At 40.4% G+C, this 24,308-nt stretch overlaps 1 protein-coding gene across 3 annotated transcripts in view; it reads left to right on the top strand.

Moving 5' to 3' along the window:
• The first annotated feature begins 3,417 nt into the window (after positions 1 to 3,417).
• STK33 (serine/threonine kinase 33) overlaps positions 3,418 to 24,308 on the top strand; it is a 192,084-nt gene continuing 171,193 nt past the window's right edge. For 2 of the 3 annotated variants that reach the window (XM_040258431.1, XM_040258433.1), the window contains exon 1: positions 3,440 to 3,642. The gene's annotated coding sequence lies outside the window, so the exon portion shown is untranslated. Of the gene's footprint in view, positions 3,643 to 24,308 lie in introns of all 3 variants that reach the window. The other variant, XM_040258432.1, reaches the window with a different exon arrangement.

The raw sequence follows: 24,308 nt of genomic DNA on the forward strand, positions 1-24,308 counted from the left end.
GCATAGACTGATTGTATGTTAGTGTGGATCCACCCTCCCTTCCCCCGAGATGTCCATCTCCTAATCTCTGGAAGCGTGAATGTTACCTCATGTGTACAAAGCACTTTGCAGAGATGACTACGTTAAGGACCTTGGAATGGGGAGAGTACTCTGGATTTTCTGGGTGGACCCATCTAATCATTTTGGTCCTTAAAAGCTAAGGACCTCTCCTAGCTAGAGTCAGAGGGAGATGTGACCTCAGCAGCATGACCAGAAAGATGCAGCATTGCTGCCTTTGAAGATGGAGGAAGATGGCCACGAAAACAAGGAATGGGGTAACCCCCAGAAACTGGAAAAGGCAAGGGAACAGATTCTCCCCTAGAGCCTCCAGAAGAGAACAAATACCCGCTAACCCTGATTTCAGTTCACCGAGTGCAGTGTTGGACTTCTGACTTATGGAACTGCAAGATAATACACTTATGTTGTTTAAATCACCAAGTTTGTGGTAATTTGTTACAAAAATCATATAAAACCAATATAATTAGATTCACCTTGGTTGCAATAACAGAAACCCAGCCACCTGAACTAGCTTAAGCAAAAGAGTGCACCTTATTATAAAGATTTGGAATATTACTTGGAATTCAAAGGCAGCAATGCGGTTCATTTCAGGAAATAAAATGATCAGGGATGGAGAGTTGTCAGAATTCTTTTGGTCTCTTCTTTCCTCTTTGTGAATCTCTTTCATCCTTCCTGTTCTTTTCATATTTTTCCTACAACCTGGTTTTCTGCATTTCTCCAGGCCACATAGTAGGGAAGCATGTCCATAAATAGCTTCTGACTTTCTATATTACAGCATTGTATGTTTCTATGTTAACTACCTAGAGAAAAACTAAAATCTCTCAGTACTAATTTTAAATTCCTGGGAGAGGGATATGATTGGGTTGCCTCTGGTACTGCTAGTAGACAGTGGACAGGTGGCCTAGTTTGTCTGAGGATCAGGGCTAGCTTCCAGAAAAAGATATCCGGCTATACTGCTGTTTTTAAAATGCAACTTACAACTCATCTAGGAGTCAAGGAATCGTTTAATGGGTAGAAACCAACATTAAAAAGCAATAAAATGCATGTGATATGGGTAACATTTCATAAAACTTGTCTCAGTTATTAAATGTGTAGGTACATGTGTACTGGGTGATAATGTAAAACATATTTCTTTTGGTAGATTGTGGTCAAAAAAAATTAGAAAAACCCTGGGCTGGGCAATATAGTAGGATTCTGCTGTGCCATGCTTAGTCACTCAGTCATGTCCCAACTCTTTGTGACCCAGTGGATTGTAGCCCACCAGGCTCCTCTGTCCATGGGGATTCTCCAGGCTAGAATACTGGAGTGGGTCGCTAAGGCCTCCTCCAGGGGATCTTCCCAACCCAGGGGTTGAACCCAGGTCTCCTGCATTGTAGGCAGATTCTTTACCATCTGAGCAATGGGGGAAAGCCAAGAATAGTGAAGTGGGTAGCCTATCCCTTCTCCAGGGGAACTTCCCGACCCAGGAATCCAACCGGGGTCTCCTGCATTGCAGGCGGATTCTTTACCAGCTGAGCCACCTGGGAAGACCAGGATTCTGCTACTGGGATGTAATAAATATAATTCTTAAAATATTATAATCCCTCCAGTAAATTCAGAGGTATCATGCATATTTTTTAAAACCTTATCTGTTAACATAAGCAGATGGCATAAGGGTAAAGGACGACTTAGAGACTATTTTGTAAGGGTGAAGAAAAAGTGGTACAAACAGCTTTTCTGATGGTCTGGCTTAATTCAGAATAAAACATAGCCTAGTGGTTTCCCAACCTCGCTTTGTAGTTTTGCATCAAGCTCACATGGAAGATCTTTTAAAAATGATTTCATGAGATTTACTTAATCAGAATTCCTGGAAGTGTGTCCTATGAATATGTATTTAAATACAAATCAAAACAAATAGAAACCCCAGACGTCTCTGATTTATAGCAGGTTTGGGACTTACTTGACCTAGAGACTATGCATTGATAGAGGAGGAGGTTATGTGCATACCTTTCAATTCTCTAACTGCTGTTTCTCGCCACCCAGGCATGAGAAAGCAGACAGTTTAAAGTTATTTCTTGGTAGGGCTGGGAGTGTAAGACTACGCAGCTGCTGATTAAAGGCAGATTCATGCACTTCACAGCTCAGTGAAGCAGATGGTAGAGTTTATCTTCGTTTGTTGGACATTGTGGCACCAACAGTCATGCTTGGCTAAAGGCAGGGTTGGGGGAGACAGGCAGAGAGAAAATCCTTGCACGCTGTTCCAGACCCTTGTTAGACAACAGTTCTGTACTTCTTCAGAACAAAGTATGGCCAGTACCCCAAAGTTCTAGGGTATAGGACATGGTGGGCATTATTGAAAAATTTGTAATACTGAAGTTACCAGTTGCTCATTAGCAGCCATTATGAGTTGTCAGGTGAAACTGACAGGAGGAACCCATTGCCAAAGGTGGACTTCTGCCTCTAAGAAGTGAAATGAATCGACCTCTGTACCAAGTTCTTGGCTATTAATCAAATAAACTGTAGAGGACATCTGTCTGAATAATTAGGCTAGTGTCAGGAAAGTTGAATTTCTTTCCCCCCAGCTGCTAAAGAGCAGGACCCGTGTCCACAGAAGCCATTCCTAGATCAGGTCAGAAATACATTAGCATACAGCTGGAGTCCGTGTTTCTAGCCTTTATTGCAGGGGGCATGCATTCAGATGGTCCACAGAGCTTTGCGGCTAACACATATTTATGGGAATTGCCTTTTGATCTGTCAAGAGCCTTCTCAGCCCCTCTGTGGGGACAAACACCATGCACTTCGGAGGCCTTCCCCCAGCACCGATATTCATTTTCCTGACTTTTAGGCCAGTTCTGACCCCACTGCGGTGCGAGGCTTACAGCACCAGCTCCAACTGGCTGCCCCAGAAAGCCTCGGGCCCTGAGCGAGAACTATGGCCTGGATATCCTCTCAGTTCGGTGATTTCATTGCTATAAAGGTTTAATTTCCTGTAATACGTGTCTGCTTCTCTGTACCTGAGATAGGGTTCTCAGGTCCAGCTCTAGGAGAAGCTGCTCGCGGGGACGCCCCTGAGCGCACCTGGGGGTCTCCCTCCTTGTCAGCCCGGCTGCGGGGAGAGGGGCTTCGCGCCGGCCGACGCACTTTGTCCCCAGGCGGCCCCCGTACACCTCCCTGCGGTTGCCCCGCCGGCCGAAAAGTTTCTCCAGTTGCGGAGTTGCGGGCTCGGCGACCACCGGGGCGGAGTGTGCACGCCAGTCAGAAGCCAGCCCGCCCGCGGGCCCGGGTGAGTGGCCCCTGGCGTCGCGGCGCAGGGCGGGCCCCGCGGGATGGGCCGGCCCCGCGGGATGGGCGGGAGGGCCCCAGGCCGAAGCTGGCCCGGCCGTTGCTATGGTAACGCGCCGGCAAACCGGCCGCTGGGCCTCCGCTGCCCTGTCGGCTGGCGGCTCCCGGCGTCCCCTCGTAGTGTGTCCTGGGGCCCAGCCGTTGAGACCCCATTTTCCCTGGGTCGGCGTTTGGGGTGGTCCCTGGTTCATCTTCACCTTCTCACCTTGACCCCCACCTTGGGACGTGAACCTTTTTTGAAATTTAAAGCGAACATACTCTAGGGTAAGTATAGCACATCCTTAAAAGTTCTGAATTTGTGGCTTCCCTTCCGCTATCCGCCTTCTCTCATTTTTTACTCTCCTAGAGCCTGGCACCTAGGAGGACCTCATTATATGATACAGCTCTCCCTTACAGCACTTAGGGTAGTTCCTTGCACACAGTGGGTGCACGTACAAGGAGATAGATAGTATGCCGTTAAGAGGAGCCTCTGTGTGGACAGGTAATTTAAGCGCTCTACCTCAGTTTCCTCATCTGTAAATGTAGAGTATAATTTTACAAAGTGTGGTGGGTTTGAAGGAGCCTGTATGTGCAACTGCTTTGTGAACCGTAAATGTCAAGCACTTGGGGTTTAGTTTTAAGGGATCTTTATATGCTGCGCGTGGTTTAATTCTCCAGGTCCCACACTACCAGCCAAGGGGAGAACCTTCTCTTTTGTCTGACCACTGAACTGCTGCAGTATCCAACCGGAAAATATGGTCGTGCATGAGAAGAGGGCTCTGCCAATGGAAAGAAACATCGTTTCAAACTTAAACATTCTTAGTTTTAGGCACCCTTTCAGGTTCCCCCCACTTCACATTGCAACTGCCATGCAGATGCCTCACACATTTAACTAGCTAGCTCATGTAACTCTCTCATATTCCTATCTCAGTGAATCATACCAACATCCACCTAGTTTGCAAGCCAAAAGTCATGGACTCTTTTTCCATGTCCAGATCATCAAGTTCTGTTCATTTTATGTTCAAACCAGACTGAATTCCATCCACTTCTTTTAGTCTCTATCATTGTCACCCTAGACCAGGCTGTCATGGTCTCTTGCTTGGTCTCCTGTAGTGGCCTCCAAACTAATCTGAAGGTATTCACCTATCCTTTCAATATTCTCATCTATTCTTACCCTGCAGTAGGAGAAATCTTTTGAAAACTAAAATTTCATTATGATACCCTTCTCCTCTCCCTTGCTTAAAGTCTGTCAGGATTTCTTACTACTTTTAGGATAAAGGTACCACTCTTTAATGTGGTCTATAAATTGGGTGACCATATACTTTATTACGCAGACCAAGATACCTTTGAGAGTAAAAGAGAATATTAATTACACTGGGAATGTCGCTCAGGCAAATAGGGGCAAATGTTATTCCACTTATAAGGTCCTGTAGCATCTACCTCCTCTATAGTGTGAAAATCTCTCAGTCATGTCTGACTATTTGCGGCCCCATGTGACAGACTTTATTTTTCGGGGCTCCAAAATCAGTGCAGATGGTCACTGCAGCCATGAAATTAAAAGATGCTTGCTCCTTGGGAGAACAGTTATGACCATTAAAAAGCAGAGACATTACTTTTTCAACAATGGTCCGTCTAGTCAAAGCTGTGATTTTTCCAGGATTCATGTATGGATGTTAGAGCTGGACTATAAAGAAAGCTGAGCGCCGAAGAATTGATGCTTTTGAACTGTGGTGTTGGAGAAGACTCTTGAGAGTCCTTTGCGCAGCAAGGAGATCCAACCAGTCCATCCTAAAGGAAATCAGTCCTAAAGGAATATTCATTGGAAGAACTGATGCTTGAGCTGAAACTCTAATACTTCGGCCACCTGATGCGAAGAAATGACTCATTTGAAAAGACCCTGATGCTGGGAAAGATTGAAGGTGGGAAGAGAAGGGGGTGACAGAGGATGAGATGGTTAGATGGGATCACCAACTCAATGGATATGAGTTTGAGTAAACTCCAGGAGTTGGTGATGGATGGGGAGGCCTGGCTTGCTGCAGTCCATGGAGTCACAGAGAATTGGACACAACTGAGCAACTGAACTGAACTGGACTGTAGCCTGCCAGGCTTCTCTGTCCATGGAATTCTCCAGGCCAGAATATTGGAGTGGGTAGCTGTTCTCTTCTCCAGGGGATCTTACCAACCCAGGGATCGAACTCAGGTCTCCTGCACTGCAGGCAGATTCTTTACCGTCTGAGCCACCAGGGAAGCTCCTTATCTTACACCAGGCTTCGCTTGTTCTTTGTGTTCCAGTTACACTGAGTCCTTTGTCTCCCATTTTCCCTCCTACTACAGGGCCTTTGCACATGCTCTTCTCCTTCCAGGTATTCTCTTCCCTCATCTTGTTAACTCTTGCTCATCCTTCACTTCTCAGGTCAGATGATTCCCAGAAAAGCTGCCACTGACCACTCTGTCTAGGACAACACCCCTCAGGGTATAAACTTTTCTGATACCAAGTATATCTCCTTAGTAGCATCATCACAATTTTAATTTTCTCCGTGTGTCTGATACATAGTATGTAGTTAATAAATACCTATATGTTTTTATTATAAAGATTTTCCTATTCCATTAAATGATCTCAGAATAACTATCGTGGTTAAGAGCACAAACTCCAGAGCCAAGGCAGATGGAGAGATTTGAATTTCAGTTCTGCCACAGTTCCTTATCTGAAACCCATGGGGCTAGCTGTGCTTTAAGATTCAGCATTTTTTAGATTATAGAAGGACAACATGGTTTATAAACTGCATCCCTTCTGGTGTGGTTTTGGGCAGCACTCTGTAATCAAACACGTTAATTTTTCTTTAGAAAGAAAACTTCACTCTAAGTGAGATAAGTAAAGACTATACATACTTTTACATGAGTTCAGGTCAGGTTTTGCCAAGAAATGGATTTGCCACAAATTTATGAGAACATGTGGTATTCAGAGCTTTTGGATTTTAGGATTTCAGATAAGGGCATATGAATCTGTGCCAGTGTAACTTTAAACCAGCTACTTAACTTTTTGTGCCTCAGATTCCTCAGCTGTGAAAAGAAGATGATACTAACACCTACTTACCTTACAAGTTCTGTTCATGCTGTTGGAGGAGTAAATGAGTTAATACATGTTAACTGCTTTGGACAGTGAATGTTACTTAATCAGGGCTATAGAGGAATCAGCTCTTACTATATCATTTTTATTTGCCCCATAATGACACTATGGATGAACCATTATTTGTAATTTACTTATTGTTTGATAGTTATATTTCAAATACAGAAATGTAGAGATGAATTTCTTTATAGTTAAATCTTTCAAGTAGATTTTTGATTACTGAAGATCAGTTCCTGAAAATGAAATTACAGAGTCAAAGGACAGATGAATACTCTTCAAACATACTGCTACCTTTGGAAAGATTATACCAGTTTACCATCTTGCTGTCACTTTTATGACATCTGTGTTAGCATTATTATTTTAAAAAATCTTCAAATTTCACAGATAAAAATATTATCTCATTGTAACTCACATCTTCTATTGGAATATGAAGTCAAGTGGGCCTTAGAAAGCATCCTATGATCAAAGCTAGTGGAGGTGATGGAATTCCAATTGAGCTATTTCAAATCCTGAAAGATGATGCTGTGAAAGGGCTGCATTCAATATGCCAGCAAATTTGGAAAACTCAGCAGTGGCCACAGGACTGGAAAAGTCAGTTTTCATTCCAGTCCCAAAGAAAGGCAATGCAAAAGAATGCTCAAACTACCACACAGTTGCACTCATCTCACACACTAGTAAAGTAATGCTCAAAATTCTCCAAGTCAGGCTTCAGCAATACACGAACCGTGAACTTTCAGATGTTCAAGCTGGTTTTAGAAAAGGCAGAGAAACCAGAGATCGAATTGCCAACATCTGCTGGATCATGGGAAAAGGAAGAGAGTTCCAGAAAAACATCTATTTCTGCTTCATTGACTATGCCAAAGCCTTTGACTGTGTGGATCACAATAAACTGTGGAAAATTCTGAAGGAGATGGGAATACCAGACCACCTGAACCTGCCTCTTGAGAAACCTGTATGCAGGTCAGGAAGCAACAGTTAGAACTGGACATGGAACAACAGACTGTATGTCATGTATATATGTCAAGGCTGTATATTGTCACCCTGCTTTATTGAACTTCTATGCAGAGTACATCATGAGAAACGCTGGGCTGGAAGAAGCACAAGCTGGAATCAGGATTGCCGGGAGAAATATCAGTAACCTCAGAAATGCAGATGACACCACCCTATGGCAGAAAGTGAAGAGGAACTAAAAAGCCTCTTGAAAGTGAAAGAGGAGAGTGAAAAAGTTGGCTTAAAGCTCAACATTCAGAAAACGAAGATCATGGCATCTGGTCCCATCACTTCATGGGAAATAGATGGGGAAACAGTAGAAACAGTGTCAGACTTTATTTTTTTGGGCTCCAGAATCACTGCAGATGGTGACTGCAGCCATGAAATTAAAAGGCGCTTACTCCTTGGAAGGAAAGTTATGACCAACCTAGATGGCATATTCAAAAGCAGAGATATTACTTTGCCAGCAAAAGTCTATCTAGTCAAGGCTATAGTTTTTCCAGCAGTCATGTATGGATGTGAGAGTTGGACTGTGAAGAAAGCTGAGTGCCGAAGAATTGATGCTTTTGGACTGTGGTGTTGGAGAAGACTCTTGAGAGTCCCTTGGACTGCAAGGAGATCCAACCAGTCCATTCTGAAGGAGATCAGTCCTGGGTGTTCTTTGGAAGGAATGATGCTAAAGCTGAAACTCCAGTACTTTGGCCACCTCATGTGAAGAGTTGATTCATTGGAAAAGACTCTGATGCTGGGAGGGATTGGGGGCAGGAGGAGAAGGGGACGACAGAGGATGAGATGGCTCGATGGCATCACGGACTCGATGGACGTGAGTCTGAGTGAACTCCGGGAGATGGTGATGAACAGGGAGGCCTGGCGTGCTGTGATTCGTGGGGTCGCAAAGAGTCGGACATGACTGAGAGACTGAACTGAACTCAACTGATGCTGGGAGGGATTGGGGGCAGGAGGAGAAGAGGACGACAGAGGATGAGATGGCTGGTTGGCATCACCAACTCAATGGACATGGGTTTGGGTGGACTCCAGGAGTTGGTGATGGACAGGGAGGCCTGGCGTGCTGCAATTCATGGGGTCGTAAGGAGTTGGAGACAACTGAGCGACTGAACTGAACTGAAGCATTAAAAAATCTTGTAATTAGCTATTAGCTGTTTCTTTTCTATGAATTGCCTGCACAAGTTCTTTGATTGTTTTACATGGAGTCTCAGCTTTTCCCTGGTGGCTCAGGCGGTAAAGTGTCTGTCTACAATGAGGGAGACCTGGGTTCGATCCCTGGGTTGGAAGATTCCCCTGGAGAAGGAAATGGCAATCCACTCCGGTAGTATTGCCTGGAAAATCCCATGGACAGAGGAGCCTGGTAGGCTACAGTCCATGGGTCGCAAAGAATCGGACACGACTGAGAGACTTCACTTTCACTTTCCTTTCAGCTTTTTGTTAATTGTTTAGTTTGATTTCGTCTTTCTGGTCCAGGCAAGAGGAGCCAGTATGCTGGACTTTGGCTGGAATTAGTTGGAATAGTTGAATTAGTTGGTATCCTGGAGCCTGGGATGAGTTGTTACTTGCCTGAAGACGGCAGAGCAATGTAGAAAGCTGTGTTGCAGAGGCTGAATCTTGGGGAAAATCTGGTCAAGATCAGGTTATTTATCTGAGTCTCCTGGCTAACAGGCCTTAGGAGAAGGAGAGCATCCAGATAGGAGGCAAGGAACTAAGGCAGAAGAAAGAGGCAGACTGATCCTGAAAGCTCTGAGAAACTATAATGTTTTTTAAAAAGGAACCTAGCAATTTCTTGTATGGATGAGGAGGGGAACGTGGGGGTTGGGGTCGGGGTGGCACTGTCTAGGCCAGACACTGAATTGTGTAAACTCTTTATAGAGTAAGGATATTAACCCTTGCTTGTCATGTTGGGGCATTTCTCCTATAGTTGCCTTTTTTTTTAAAAAAATTTTTTTATAATTGCCTTTTCATTTAACTTATGGTGGTTTTTGATTTATAGAAATTAAAACAATTTTATATGGTCTACTCATTAACCTTTTCCTTTTTGATTCATTACTTTTTATGCTTAGGAAGTCTTTTTCATACAGAGACCAGTTAACAAATTACATTTTCTTTAAAAATGTTATTTTGTGATGTCAGCAAATCAAGGAAGAGTTCATGAAAGTGAAAGTGAATTGAGTAGTGTGATTTCCAATAAAAAACCTAAAGGATGATAATATAAAGGTTGATATTCATGTCATCTTCCTGTCTCCTTGAAGATAGAAGAAAAGAGCTTACACGCCGTAAAAGACCAATGAAGACTTTTCCTGCTAGTGTCTGTTGTACACTGTGAACTTGTAGAACTGTATCCTTAGAGACTTTTAGAAGTGTTCTGAAAGAGAAGATGTGATCTCTGAAGATATTTTCTACTTCTTTTATCTACCTCACGGTTCTATATAGTGTTTCAAGCACCTGCAGTTGTTAGATACTGAGAAATGATTTCCCTGTTCTTGTCAGAGGATATAAAAAGGGAAAATGCGTTGTAGAATTAATTGCTGACCTTCCAGACATTGGTAAATTAGTATGCTTTAAGATGTGCTTCAGGAAGAATTTCCCTTCCTGTGGAGCTCCAGTAGGGATCAGAGGTGAATTGTGTTTTGCTTGGATCTTAGGGTTCAGAATGTGACGAGTTAACAACTGTATCAATATATCTTTTCTTAGTTTATTAACTAAAATAAATTGTGAGGTGAATGACTAATCACCTCACAAATTCCTGCAGTTTTATTGACCCAAAGTTGTTTCATTTCAGGATGTTTTGTAAGATGAGGGGCAGTAATTATTAGAATTAACTCAAACTATCCTTTCTATTAATACTTATAATAAACTAAATATCTTTGTTAATAACCATTGACTTTTCAGTTGGACTATCAGTGAGGATGTGAGGTATAACATCAGGAATAATGCAAGTAAAAAACACCTTATTGATGAAGACAGGTTGATTTAGAAATTGTTTGCCTTATTATTTGATCTAAATTATTTAGTAGCTAGTAAAGAGCCCACGTGCAATGCAGGAGACCCAGGTTTGATCCCTGGGTCAGGAATATCTCCTGGAGAAGGAAATGGCAACCCATTCCAGTATTCTTGCCTGGGAAATCCATGGACAGAGGAGACTGGCAGGCTACAATCCATGGGGTCACAAAGAGTTGGACACGACTTAGTGATTAAATCACAACTTTAAGTATAGAAGCTTCATTCAGCAAGTATTTAGTCGGTGCTACAATGTTCCAGGTACAGTTAATAGAATACTGTCTTATATTTTTGATTTTACATTGTATGTGTGCAGAGTTTATTTGTAATTCAATATTCTTAACATGAGCTGTGTTTACCTGGAAAAACTGGTCGTTTGGACTCATACATATTCATTCAGAGAATCTAAGAAAAAGCCCTATAGAAGATGTTCATCCAGTCTCTAAGGTTGAAATGCTGGTAATTGAAAAGTTCTACTCTGTTACTCTGTCGTTATCATGGTGGAATGCTTGTCTGCAGCAACAGAGCTTGCTAGGAGAGAATCCATTTACCATTTACCAAAGGCAGCTCATCTGAGGCTCAGTTTCTTATACTTGAATTCTTTCAAGTCTGTTTGCTGTCAGCAAATCTAACATAGAGGCTCTTATATCTGCTCCACGGAGTTCAGCTTCCAACCAGCCGAGATATTGGGAAGAAAGCAAATAAATATCCTTGGACGGTTTTTCATGGAAATCAAATTAATTTTTCCTCTCAGTCTTCTTTATGTTGGTGTGCAACTTATGACAAAAAATGCAGTACTTTTCATATTTGTTATTATGAAAGTAAACACCAATGTCCAGCAGTGATTTTCAAGTTAACTTAATTGCTTTTCTGTCGTATCTCTTTGATAGTACATGTTATAATGTGTACACTTAGCTCCTTTTTATACTTGCAGCTCACTTTAAAAAAATTGAGATATAATTAAGATACCTATAATTTGTTTTTAAAGTATAAAAGTAAGTTTTTAGTACATCACAAGGTTTTGGAATCATCACCACTATCTAGTTCTAGAATGTTTCATAACCCCCTAAAGAAACCTCACATCTGTTAGCAGTCACTTCCCATTCTCCCTTCCCCTAGCCCCTGGCAAGCACTAATCTACTTTCTCTATGGATTTGCCTGTTATCATGGACATTTTGTATAAATGGAATCGTACAATATGGACCCTTTTGCATTTGGCTTCTTTCACTTAGCATGATGTTTTAAAGAATCATTTCTGTTGTAGTATGTATTAGTCCTTCATTCTTTTCTATAACCAAGTAAAATTCCACTGTATGGATATACCACATTGTTTTTATCCATTTATCAGTAGATGGCGATTTTGGTTGTTTCTTTTTCTTTTTTTGCTATTATGAATAATGCTACTGTGAATATTTATGTATAAGTTTTTGTGTGAACACATCTTTTCATTTCTCTTAAGTATATATCTAGGATATCCAGGAGTAGAATTGCTGGTCATTTCTATGTGTGACTTTTTGAAAACTGCCAAACTGTACTCCAAAGTAGTTAATAGTTGCACCATTTTGCGTTTCCACCAGTTTGTGTGAGGAATCTCATTTTCCACACCATCACCAATCCATCTTTTTGATTATAGCCATCTCTGCAGGTGTGAGGTGATACCTCATTATACTTTGGGTTTGCATTTCCCTTATGACTAATGATGTTGGACGTCATTGGCTGTTTGTATATCTTCTTTGGAGAAGTAGCTATTTAACTCCTTTGTTTATTTTTAAAATTTGAATTATTTTTTTATTCTTGAGTTGTAATAGTTCTTTATATTTTCTGAATATTAGACCCTTATCAGATGTATGATTTACAAACTTTTCCTCCCATTCTGAATGTTGTCTTTTTGGTTGTTGCCTGGTAGTGTCTTTTGAGGAAAAAAAGGTTTTAATTTTATGAAATTCAATAACGTTTTTACTTTGATTGCTTGGCTTTAATGGAGAAGGGAATGGCAACCCACTCCAGTACTCTTGCCTGGAGAATCCCATGGACAGAGGAGCCTGGTGGGCTACAGTCCATGGGGTCACAAAGAGTAGGACATGACTGAGTGACTAACACTTGCTTGGCTTTAGATGTCATGTGTAAAAAATTGTTGCCTAATTCACGGTCGTGAAGATTTACTTGTATTTTTTTTTTCTAAGAGTTTTGTGGTTTTAGCTCTTGTATTTAGGCCTTTGATCCATTTTGAGTTAGTTTTTGGATAAGTGTAGGGTAAGTGTCTAGATTCGTCCTTTTGCATGAGGATAGCCTGTTGTCCCAAGACCATCTGTTGCAGGCCTCACATTATTTGTTTAAGTCAACTTGTAAGTCCTGTTGTTTTGATGAAACCTTGTCACCTCAATTGGATGCCACCATCCTACACAGAAGACATTCCAGACAAAGGAACATCTGTATTGCTAATTAGTACTTTGGTTACCCTCTCTATGTAGGCTTACAACCTGGTGAGTAGGCTTGCAGGGGATGTAAGAAGCTTCAGGGCTGCTTCCCCTTCTAATTTAAGGCCTCTCATGTCAACGGTGGTGTTGCCTCCTTGCCCTCTTTCCTCTTAATTATAACTTGATTGCCACTTGACCTTTTAGAGAACAGGAAAAGTAAAAGAGGCCCTAAAATTATCCTTCCAGACTAATGGGAGGAACAGGGGAAGAGTTGTGAACCTTTCAACAAAGAAAAGGGGATATTCTCAAGGGAAGGCAGAGTTCTTTCATTTCTTCATGCTTCCCATTGAAAGCTCCACCCTCTGGAATCATAACCCAGTTGAACCTTGGCTTGTTTCAGAACTCCTTTTTCTTGGAGTGGAGTGATAGGGAAGGGAGACTTGTGTTCCTCCCAGGAATTCAGGTGTGCAGTGGGGGAAAAGCTTAGGACTGGGATCAGGCTCATCTGAGTTCAAATTTTGTCTCTGTGTGTCTATCATTGGTTTCTTTATCTATCAAATGAGGATTATAATCTCAACTTCCCAGAATTATTATGAAAAACAAATCAAATATCATATATAAAGTGCCTAACAAAATTGTAGCCTCTCAATAAAGGCTTGTTTCCCTTCTCTTTTCCCCAAATCTTCTGGAAAATTTGTGTAAATACAGCTTTTTAAAATTCCACAGAATCTTGACACTGAAAGGGACCTTCATAGTCATGACCATATCACTTTGCTGAACCTGTCAAAGCTCTTTTCATGTATATTTACTTGATTTATTCAGTCAATTGATTTTATTGATCAATCAGTGTGCTTCAGGCACCGTGTTCTGTATGTCTGTCACTAGTCAGTAGAAAAGAGATGAAAGACATATGACACAAAACCTGGCAGGTGGTTGACACTTCACTTATCCTACTTCCCCCATTTGATTCATTCATTTGCTAAGCTGTGAGCCAGACGCTATGCTGGATTCTTGGAATACAAAGATACCGCTTTTGAGAGCTCACTGTGTTTTGGAGGGAAGCACACCAAGAAACAATCATATCCCATAGGAGTTAGCACAGCAACATGAGGCTTGGTGCCGTGGGAACTAGAGGGGAGCTCTCCTGAGTCTGCTAGGGGTAATCAGGGGAGGCTCAGCAGAAGGGGAAAGGGATCTGAGGCAGGATGAAGGCCTGGTGTGGGAAAGAGTGTAGGCCTTTAAGAAAGCTGATATCCAGGGGAACAATTGGAGACACTGACTAACAGGCTACCAGTGTCCGGCTTACAAACAGCCTATTATGCTGGCAAGATTTGAGGCCAGTTTGGGTGGAGACAGAAGCATAATTTATAGTTTAGAATCTGTTAACATCTGTCTTGGTTTTATTCTTCTTCTAAGTGAAAGTGAAAGTGAAGTCGCTCAGTTGTGTCCAGCTCTTTCTGACCCCATGGACTGTAGCCCACCAGGCAAGAATACTGGAGTGGGTTGCCATTTCTTTCCTTCTCCAGGGGATCTTCCTGACCCAGGGATCGAACCCTGCATTGCAGGCAGATGCTTAACCTCTGAGCCACCAGGGAAGCCCTTATTCTAAGCCTAGCTTAAAAAATCCTTTTGTCTTTAGCATTTCCCCCAAGCATCTAATCTAATATTTTAGGCTTTTGCCTTCCTGCTTCTCTTTTGATAGCATTCTGCCACTTGAATATTGTCCTAAGTTACTTGCCCATCTACTTTGGTATTATGACTTTACAGCTCACGGAGAGCTCCCTCTGTGGCTATGCGCTTTCTCTGGAGGAATCTCTGTCCTGCTTGCCCCAGGGCTTAGTCAGAAAAAGGAAAGACCCATCAGGGTGGCTGAGCCCTAGTAGAGAGGGCTATTGAAGAATGGCCGGGTACAAGGGAGGCCCCTGAACTGGAGCTGCTATCCGCTGGAGATTGTGATGTTGGCACAGTCACGGCCTCCCTTCTGAGCTTCTCCCACACTTACTCACCCATTGGCTCTGCTCCCGGGCTGTGTCCCTCAGGCCCCTCTTGCTTTGCCTGAAGCAGAGGAACTGAGGGTTAAGAGTGGCTCGAGTCTTTATCTTGTTGGGGACACCTCCTCCTGGAAGCTACTCATTTATTCCCTCAAGATAGTCTACGCTGGCCCTTCAGATGTGAAGGAACATGTCTGAATTTCCAGAAGTCATTTAATGTAGGAATTTGTTCTGAGATCCTTCCTTTATTATAAGTCATTGAAGGAATTGGCCTTGGAAAGAAGATTGGTGGGAAGGAGGGATATGAGAGCTGTTTTCAGATATTTGAAAGGTTGTTCCAGCACAGTAGACAAGGTGCCAGATTTCGGTCTTTAATTCTGACGGTCCTTCTTACTGGTGGTGTTTTTTTTTTTTTCATCTAAATTCCTTTCAGCCTAAAACAATTCTGTGAGTCAATAAATGAAGCAGGCAGTGACTATACTGATTAGATCTAGATTCTTGAGGCAGATTGAATGGCAGTGATTTAGCTTTCTGAGCTCAGCCACTAGTAAATTGAAATGGTAATAGCTGTATTTATTATACTCAGAATTGAATGAGTAATTAATAAGCCATTCCTTAACCCCATATTATCTCTGTTTTACAGACTAATTTTTTTCAATAGGATTTCCTTAATTGTATCAAATGTTTCTAGAATGCTTAACATGTCTGATTTGTATAATCTCTAGGGAAACTAAACAGTCTTAATTACATCCAGTATTTTTATTTCATTGTATTCTTTAGATGAAATTTAAAGTAATTTATTTTAAAGGCTATGATTACTTTATATATGCCTATGCTTATTGCAAATTTAGCAAGTTTTGGTCATATTACTTTCTCATTACCAGTATCTCAGGTAATTTAGATTGTGGAATAGCATGTAGTGTGGTTAACTTCTTTCAGAATGAATAGCTAGATGACACTATATTTTAAGCTACCTCCCCCTCCATTTTTCTCATCACTATCTTTGGTTAAAACTGACTTATATTTTCTATTTATCTGGCTATTTCCATAGTACATGTTAAGCCTTGTTGCCTAGGAAGCACAGCGTTCTTTGGTTTTACTCTTTCCTAGTGAATAAATGTTGGTAATAACTTGTGGAGTATGACTGTTCTAGATGCCATTTTTTAGTTAAGATAGTGGCAAATTGAATTATGCCTAGAGGAGATTGAAGGGCCTGGAATGGTGCAAGGTCTTTAAATGATATGAAGGATAGCTAAGGTATTGGGGATGTAAAAATGATGGCTGTCCTCTAGGAAATGACTGGGGGGCACATGTTCATTTCCTTTATATCTAGAAGACTGAGACCTGTTAAAGATGGGTTAGGTATATCTGTAAGGACAGACGAGTTACATCCTGAAAGGAGGGTTTATAGGGTGATGATTTTGGCTTGATATGAGGAAAAATATTCTGTTGTTGGCATCTGATGAAAACGAGCTTCTTGGGGAAAGTAAAGACTGGGATCCCTGTGGTTGGAAAACTTTTAACAGTGTCCATGTCAACATCGCTCAGTTCTGTGAAGGAAATTCCATGCTGCATCAGATGTCCTTTGAAATCCTTTCCAATTCTAGGATTCTGTTATTGCCTTTCCACTCCTGATACTATGACATGACCACTTCTCCATTCTAGGTTTCACTTTAGTGATTTAAATGATCGATTTTATATTCATGATCATACTGTAGCCAAGAAGGCTGTGATATGGTAGATAAAAACTGCCTGACATTAAATTATTTTCATAGATAATTCACAAAGTGTATATATACCACATGCACATGTATATTTATTCACATATCCATACATCTATTTTGTATAATTGAGTTAGTGTACGTTCATAGTTTTGTCCTTTGTTCCTATTGTTCTAAAATGTATCAAGCTATAACCTATATAGACTTCTGAGTCTCATAAGAACTTTTTTTTAACGTTTATTTATCACATTGATTTAAAAAAATAGTTAAGTGTTCAAAATAAAGCCGATAAAAGAGCTTTTGTGGAAGTAGGAATTAAAAACTGGTAATTTTATTTTGAGAATATTTGAGAAAGATCTATAAATAAAATAGTAAGGACATTCAATTAATTTCTTAGATATTTAAGAATAGGAAGTAGGAGCACTATAGTCATTTTGGAAAATTGTGTTTTCAGACTCCCTTACTAATTGGATTTTTGAGTGCAGTATTAGTGGTTTCAAATGGAATCACAATTCATTGCAGTTCTGACCTGGGGTAATAGATATAGAGGTAAAATGAAATCCATCTTCCTGAAGAAATACTGGTTTTATGAAATGATTAAACTGACTTTAAAATAAAGCATTAAGTGCAAACCACTAAGAGTTCAAAAAATACTTACAGGCCCCGTGAAAGAAGATTTAGTGCATTTAGCTTTCAAACAGTTTGCTCATTGTGGATGAAATGCCTTTACATTGATGTGAATTATCATGCCAATAAATTAATAAAAAGGGGGAAGTTAGCATGTCTTCTCTTTGGAATGGGCTAAACCTCCAGGGAGATGGTTCTCTTTTGGAATAGACTTTCTTCTGAGGTGATAAGGCTCCATCTAAGTGTTGGGTTTCTTTGTCAAAGCCTTTAGAGAACTTTAGAGCAGTCTGTTTTTTGGGATGAACCTGAGCACAATGTGGGTGCTATTAAAGCTTTGATTTGATTTGGTATTATGAAAAAGAAAGTCATTGTGCTGGGAGAATTTCCCTGGTGAGAAAGATACAAGTTTTATAGGACTCTTAGAATTCTTTAATACTTTTCATTGTGTATGTGTTGATAGCAGATTACATCTCTCTTCCATGAACTTTACACAGCCCAGGCTATTGGTATGAGAGTATTTTATGGGGAATGTCCTTAAGTTTCCTGGGGAGGGAGGTAAATCCTTGGCACTCTTGGAGAATGAACATATTGTATGACTCTGCTAAAAATGAATCTTCCATAGGATAGTCTTTTCTTCTAATTCTGGTCTGAACACTGTGTAATGTAAATAGTGATATATAATGTTGAAGTAATCATTTTTCAAATATTTGGGTATCTGTTACAAATACTGAACAAATGAATTTATCACTTCATGTTTGACCATTTTAGAGTCATGTTGCTAAGTGAAAATATGACAATGAATTTCTGTTGAGAATATCTCACATTTCCCCCTCTAGTAGTAAAACATCCTCATACATCTTTCTCAAAATATTAATAATATTGGCCATAGACAACCATTTTTGAAGTGTTTGAATCATTTACAAACCTACTAGGGTATGGAACAATTTTTTTCTTTTTCTCTTCCCACTTCTGCTCTCCCTGCTCCTCTCCCTCCTTTTTTTTTGGGAGGGGGATGCCCTGTCCATCTATATAGGCTATATAAAGACATCAACATGGAGCTCCTTACTTTGTAAGCTTTTGTGTAGAGTGCCATTGGTTGAGACTGAGTAGTCCTTATTTCTCTTATTAATTAATATTAAAGTTCACTGGATTATCTGCATGTTAACTTTTAGCAATTTAACTTCTTTCAAGCTTTTCTCCCCTTATTTCTGTGGGAATTCTCTACCACTTCAACTACTGCCTTGTGACTTACTTGTATAAACAGATTGCTCTTTCTCTTCCTTCCTTTTTCTCATTTCCACAAACGCCAAACACCTACTATATGCAGTGATAGTGCTGTAGATATAGTGATGAATTAATAACACCGTCTCTGTCTTAATCAGAATCTGGTGACAGAGAGGTACTTAAGTAATAGAGTGTGATGAAAGTAATGCCAGAGCTGTGTATAAATTGCTACCAAGTATAGAGGGTAGAGAAGGCTTCCCTGGTAGCTCAGCTGGTAAAGAATCCACCTGCAAGGCAGGAGATGCCAGTTTGATTCCTGGGTTGGGAAGATCCCCTGGAGAAGGGCATGGCAGCCCACTCCAATATTCTTGCCTGGAGAATCCTCATGGACAGAGGAGCCTGGTGGGCTACAGTCCATGGGGTCGCACAGAGTCAGATACGACTGAGCAACCAAGCGCAGCTTGGCAGTGTAGAAAGTGGAGAAGCTTATTTTGTGTATGGGAATGGGGAAAATAAGAGAACTGAAAATTGACTGTTAAGGTAGAGGTAAGATTGAATACTTATTAAATTTTTTACTTGTCAATGTGTTAATCTGCATGGATTTTAGGCAGTGATTTTTCAGTTCAGTGTGGTGGAACTTACAGTTGGTCAGGAGATTCCCTATGATAGGTTTTGTTTTCTTGTTTTCCAGAGGCTCTTAGCAGGAGCTATATTGTTGCTCATGATTTCTTGCTTCTGTAAGAAACTCATTTTCTATTGGAAACTATTTCTACCTATTTTTCAGAGAGGCCTTTTTTTTTTTTTTTTTAACCATTTCTCAAAGATTCTGACCTTGTCACTGGAGAGTCACAATGATTACATTCTATGTCATATTGAGTGTCTTTTTTAAAACTTTCAACTTCTGTATTTATTAGTATTTTATTTACTTGACTTACTTTAGTTAAAATAATCCTTACACTTAGTGTTGTTTGAAAAATATTCATAAATCTTATGAAGCTCTATTTGTGATATTAAGTAATTTATTTGACAGATACTTAATAAAGCAGGCATGTGGTGAACGTTGGGATAAAAGAAATATGTGGTCTCTACCTTCATATAACTTGTAGTTAGATGGAGGACTATAGACAAGCAAATAGGCAGTAGAGAAAAGGGCTCTGATAGGGGGAGTATATGGTACTGCTTGACCTGTAGGAAGGGCACCTGGTCCAGATCTGGGGGCCAGGAGATGCATGTTTTTGATGAAGCAGCATCTAAATTAAGACTGAAGGGTAGGTAGAAATTATCCAGGTAAGAGGTAGAGTGGTAGGGCATGGTGTTTCAAGCAGAAGACATAACATATTTAAAGGTATGGACCTGAGAGATGTGAGACCTGAAAGAATTTTATGTGTGGAAAGAATGATGACAAGAGCCTGCATGGCAGCTAGGGTGGGAAGGTGGATAAGGATGAGGCTTGAGCCCATATCACACATATCATACCGGACTCTTTAAGTCACATTAACAAATTCTAGACTTTAATTCATAGTAATAGGGAGTGATTGAAGGACTTTAAGAATGTCATAAGTAGATATGCATTTTAGAAAAATCATTTTGGCTGCAGTTTGGAGAACATGTTGGAGAGGGCTGGAGATGAAGAGATCAATTAATTGGAGGCTGGTATAGTAATCTAGGTAAGAGATATTGGAGTTGTACAGTAGGGAGATAGCCATGGGCACAGGACTAAAACTATAAGTGGGATGGAGGCCCAGATTAACTGGACATTGGACCATGTTTTGATTGTCTGTCTTGATGAAAAACTTGGATTTTATACCAATGTAGAACAAATATCCTATGACATTAAAAAATACCATGTTTCTGTTAAAAATAGTAGTGAATACTATGAAGTTTACCAGACATTATGCTAAGCCCTTTACATTATATTAATTCTTTTGTACTTTACAATAATCCTATGAGATAGCTATGAGCACTTTCTCAATTGGACAGATGAGAAAAATGAGGCATAGGTTCAGTAATATGCCCAAGGTCAGATGGTGGTAAGTGCCCAACCTGGGATTTGAACCATGCTAATTTGGTGCCTGGGTCAGTCCCCTCGGTCAACTGCTCTCCAGTCCTGGAAGTTCTGGGCTAAGCGTGGGCCCTCGTCTCCAGCTTTGTCTCTTTCCCTATTCTGTATCCATTCTGAAGAGAAGTAGATTCATTCTATAGATATTTAGAGGTAGAAGCAGGGTTGGTGGATTTAGGGAGAGGATTGGAGGAGAGTAGCACGACTCTTAGAGTTATGAGGGTGATGGGGGGACTCTTCGGGGGTGACAGGGGGACCATTCACTGAAGTAGGGGTCTCAGGAGGTGAAGGTGGAAGAGCAAGTCCAGGCAAGGGCTGAGGATGGAGGATGAGGCCAGATAGTTATTACCGATATGAACATGGTGAATTTGAGTTGCTTGTAGGTCATGCTTGTTGATATAATCAGTGTGGGCCTAAGTTGTTTGCTGTTGCAGTAGACGGAACTCAGAAACCTAGGGCTACCAGATTCAAGGCAGCTTCTGTGGACAAAGTCTTGGTGGGCATAATTCTAGGTAAGGGAAGAACAGTGTGCTTGATGACATCCTGGTAAGAATAGACACTTCCTGGCAAGACTGTAGATGAAATGAGCATTGAAATGAAAAGATCTGAATTCTAGGTATTTTTTCCCCTGTAAAGCATGTGGCCTATGGCAGGTCACTCCTCTTCTTTGGCTTTCATTTAATTAATTAATTAAATCATTTAAATTCATATGTATATTCATATATAAAAATCATTTGAATTCATATTTAATAGATTGCTCTTCAACCAAAAATGTTCATCTACAAAAGAGGAATAAAGATGTCTGCTCAGCGTGTTTCATAGTTGTTGAAAATTTAGAATGTCCTCTAATGGACCTTCTATTTCCAAGATTCAGTTCCAGGAATTGAACTAAAGTGTTTGAAAATACTTTGTAAACAGTAAAATGGGAATACACTTTATTTTATTTTATTTTTTTTTCACAGATTAAAAAACTTTATTTATACAAAATGTCCAGTAAGAATATAAAAGAGAAAGTAGATTAGTGGTTGCCTGGAGCTGGGGGTGGGAATAATGATTATCTGTTAATGGGCATATTAGGGACCTTACAGGGTGTGCCTGTGTGTATATGTGTGTGTGGTGTGAGTGTGTAAATGTTCTCAAACTGATTGATGATGATGGTTAGTCCACTTGCTGCTGCTGCTGCTAAGTCGCTTCAGTTGTGTCCGACTCTGTGCGACCCCATAGACGGCAGCCCACCAGGCTCCCCCGTCCCTGGGATTCTCCAGGCAAGAACACTGGAGTGGGTTGCCATTTCCCTCTCCAATGCAGGAAAGTGAAAAGTGAAAGTGAAGTCGCGACTCTTCGCGACCCCATGGACTGCAGCCCACCAGGCTCCTCCATCCATGGGATTTTCCAGACAAAAGTACTGGAGTGGGGTGCCATTGCCTTCTCCAGGGAATACACTTTATAAATTGGTGACATTTGTTATTTATTAGAGATTTTATATTAATAGATATGTCTGTATGTAATGGCAGATGTATGGCTGCCATTAGATGGCTCCTAATTGACTTGCTTATGAAATTCAAAGTCTTTAGCTAATACTCCAGAGTCTGGGCCAATCTCTAGTGGTTATACAGTGGATATAAATGGTTGGATGCTGTATCTTTTTAAAAGAGGAACTAACAAAATTTGCTCACTGACAATAAGAAAGGGAAAAAATGATTGATGATGACGGTAACTTTGTGACTTCCAAGTCTGCAGTGACATTTATATAGAATATTGAATAATCATCGTTTCCAGGATCTGTGCTAAGTGATTTATATACTTGATTCACTCTGATTCTCACAGTCACTATCATCCCCATTTTACAGATTTAGGAAACTGGGGCTTGGAAAACTTGCCTAAGGTCATATACTGGTAAATGACAGAGCTGAGACTTAGTTCAGATCTTTTTATCTACAGAGCCTCTGTGTGTAACTACCACACTATATTTTCTTTTAAAGTTTAATTATTTTTTTGAATAGATAATAGTTGTATTTGGTACATAATTTAAAAATAGACTGGTATAAAGTGAAAAAGTCTTCCTTTTGTCCCTGTCTTCTTGACACTTATTTTCCTACAATGAGTATCCTTTCAGAGATCTCTGTGTATAAATATATAAAATATACATGTAATAACATTTAGTACATTATATACAAATATAATTCCACCCTTCTTTTATGTAAATAGTAGTATGCTCTATGTCTTCACCTTGATTTTTTTGCCTGATAGTATCTAGGAGATTGTTCTAGTTTAAAAAAATTCTTCATTTTCAATTGCTGCATAATATTCCATTGTATAAATGTACCACTAATCCTTTATCAAAGGGCATTTGAATGTTTCCCAATATTTTGCTATCGTGAGCAATGCTATAATATTAATAAATAACTTTGAATTTAGGTTGTTTAGTACATCTGTGAGTCCACTGTGGATGGTAAACAAGATCCAAGGAGATTGCTCTGCATATGGGGAAATTCACTGTGGGAATAGCTCTATTTTATTACTAACATGGAAGGTTTTTTTATCCCAAGTACAGATATGTGATAAATCAACAAATATGTGAGTGCTTTTCTGTCAGCAGGGCTCTGCGTCAAGCAGTGCAGTCACATATATGTAAAGGCTTGTGGATTTCAAAAAAATGAGAAAAAAGAGGGTTAATAGCACAGTTGACTGACTAATGAGAAATGAGGAGTCATTTCCTCAACAAAGTTAAACTTTGATTTCTGAAGAAAAATGGCTCATTACTGCATAGAAAGACTTCCCCAGAGAAGTAATGATACATTTGACCTTTAGTAGGTTTATCGTATGATTCTTTTTTTTTTAATTAATTAATTTATTTTTAAAATTTTTACTTTACAATTCTGTATTGGTTTTGGTATACATTGACATGAATCCACCATGGGTGTACATGCGTTCCCAAACATGAACCCCCCTCCCACCCCCCTCCCCACAACATCTCTCTGGGTCATCCCCGCGTATCAGCCCCAAGCGTGCCATATCCTGCATCGGACATAGGCTGGCAATTCGATTCTTACATGATATTATACATGTTTCAATGCCATTCTCCCAAATCATCTCACCCTCTCCCTCTCCCACTGAGTCCAAAAGTCCACTATACACATCTGTGTCTTTTTTGCTGTCCTGCGTACAGGGTCATCATTGCCATCTTTCTAAATTCCATATATATGTGTTAGTATACTGTATTGGTGTTTTTCTTTCTGGCTTACTTCACTCTGTATAATCAGCTCTAGTTTCATCCATCTCATCAGAACTGATTCAAATGTATTCTTTTTAATGGCTGAGTAATACTCCATTGTGTATATGTACCACAGCTTTCTTATCCATTCATCTGCTGATGGACATCTAGGTTGTTTCCATGTCCTGGCTATTATAAACAGTGCTGCGATGAACATTGGGGTACATGTGTCTCTTTCAATTCTGGTTTCCTCCGTGTGTATGCCCAGCAGTGGGATTGCTGGGTCATAAGGCAGTTCTATTTGCAATTTTTTAAGGAATCTCCACACTGTTCTCCATAGTGGCTGTACTAGTTTGCATTCCCACCAACAGTGTAGGAGGGTTCCCTTCTCTCCACACCCTCTCCAGCATTTATTGCTTGCAGATTTTTGGATCGCAGCCATTCTGACTGGTGTGAAGTGGTATCTCATTGTGGTTTTGATTTGCATTTCTCTAATAATGAGTGATGTTGAGCATCTTTTCATGTGTTTGTTAGCCATCCGTATGTCTTCTTTGGAGAAATGTCTATTTAGT

This window comes from Oryx dammah, unplaced genomic scaffold, assembly GCF_014754425.2.
Source record: "Oryx dammah isolate SB20612 unplaced genomic scaffold, SCBI_Odam_1.1 HiC_scaffold_17, whole genome shotgun sequence".
NCBI lineage: Eukaryota > Metazoa > Chordata > Mammalia > Artiodactyla > Bovidae > Oryx > Oryx dammah.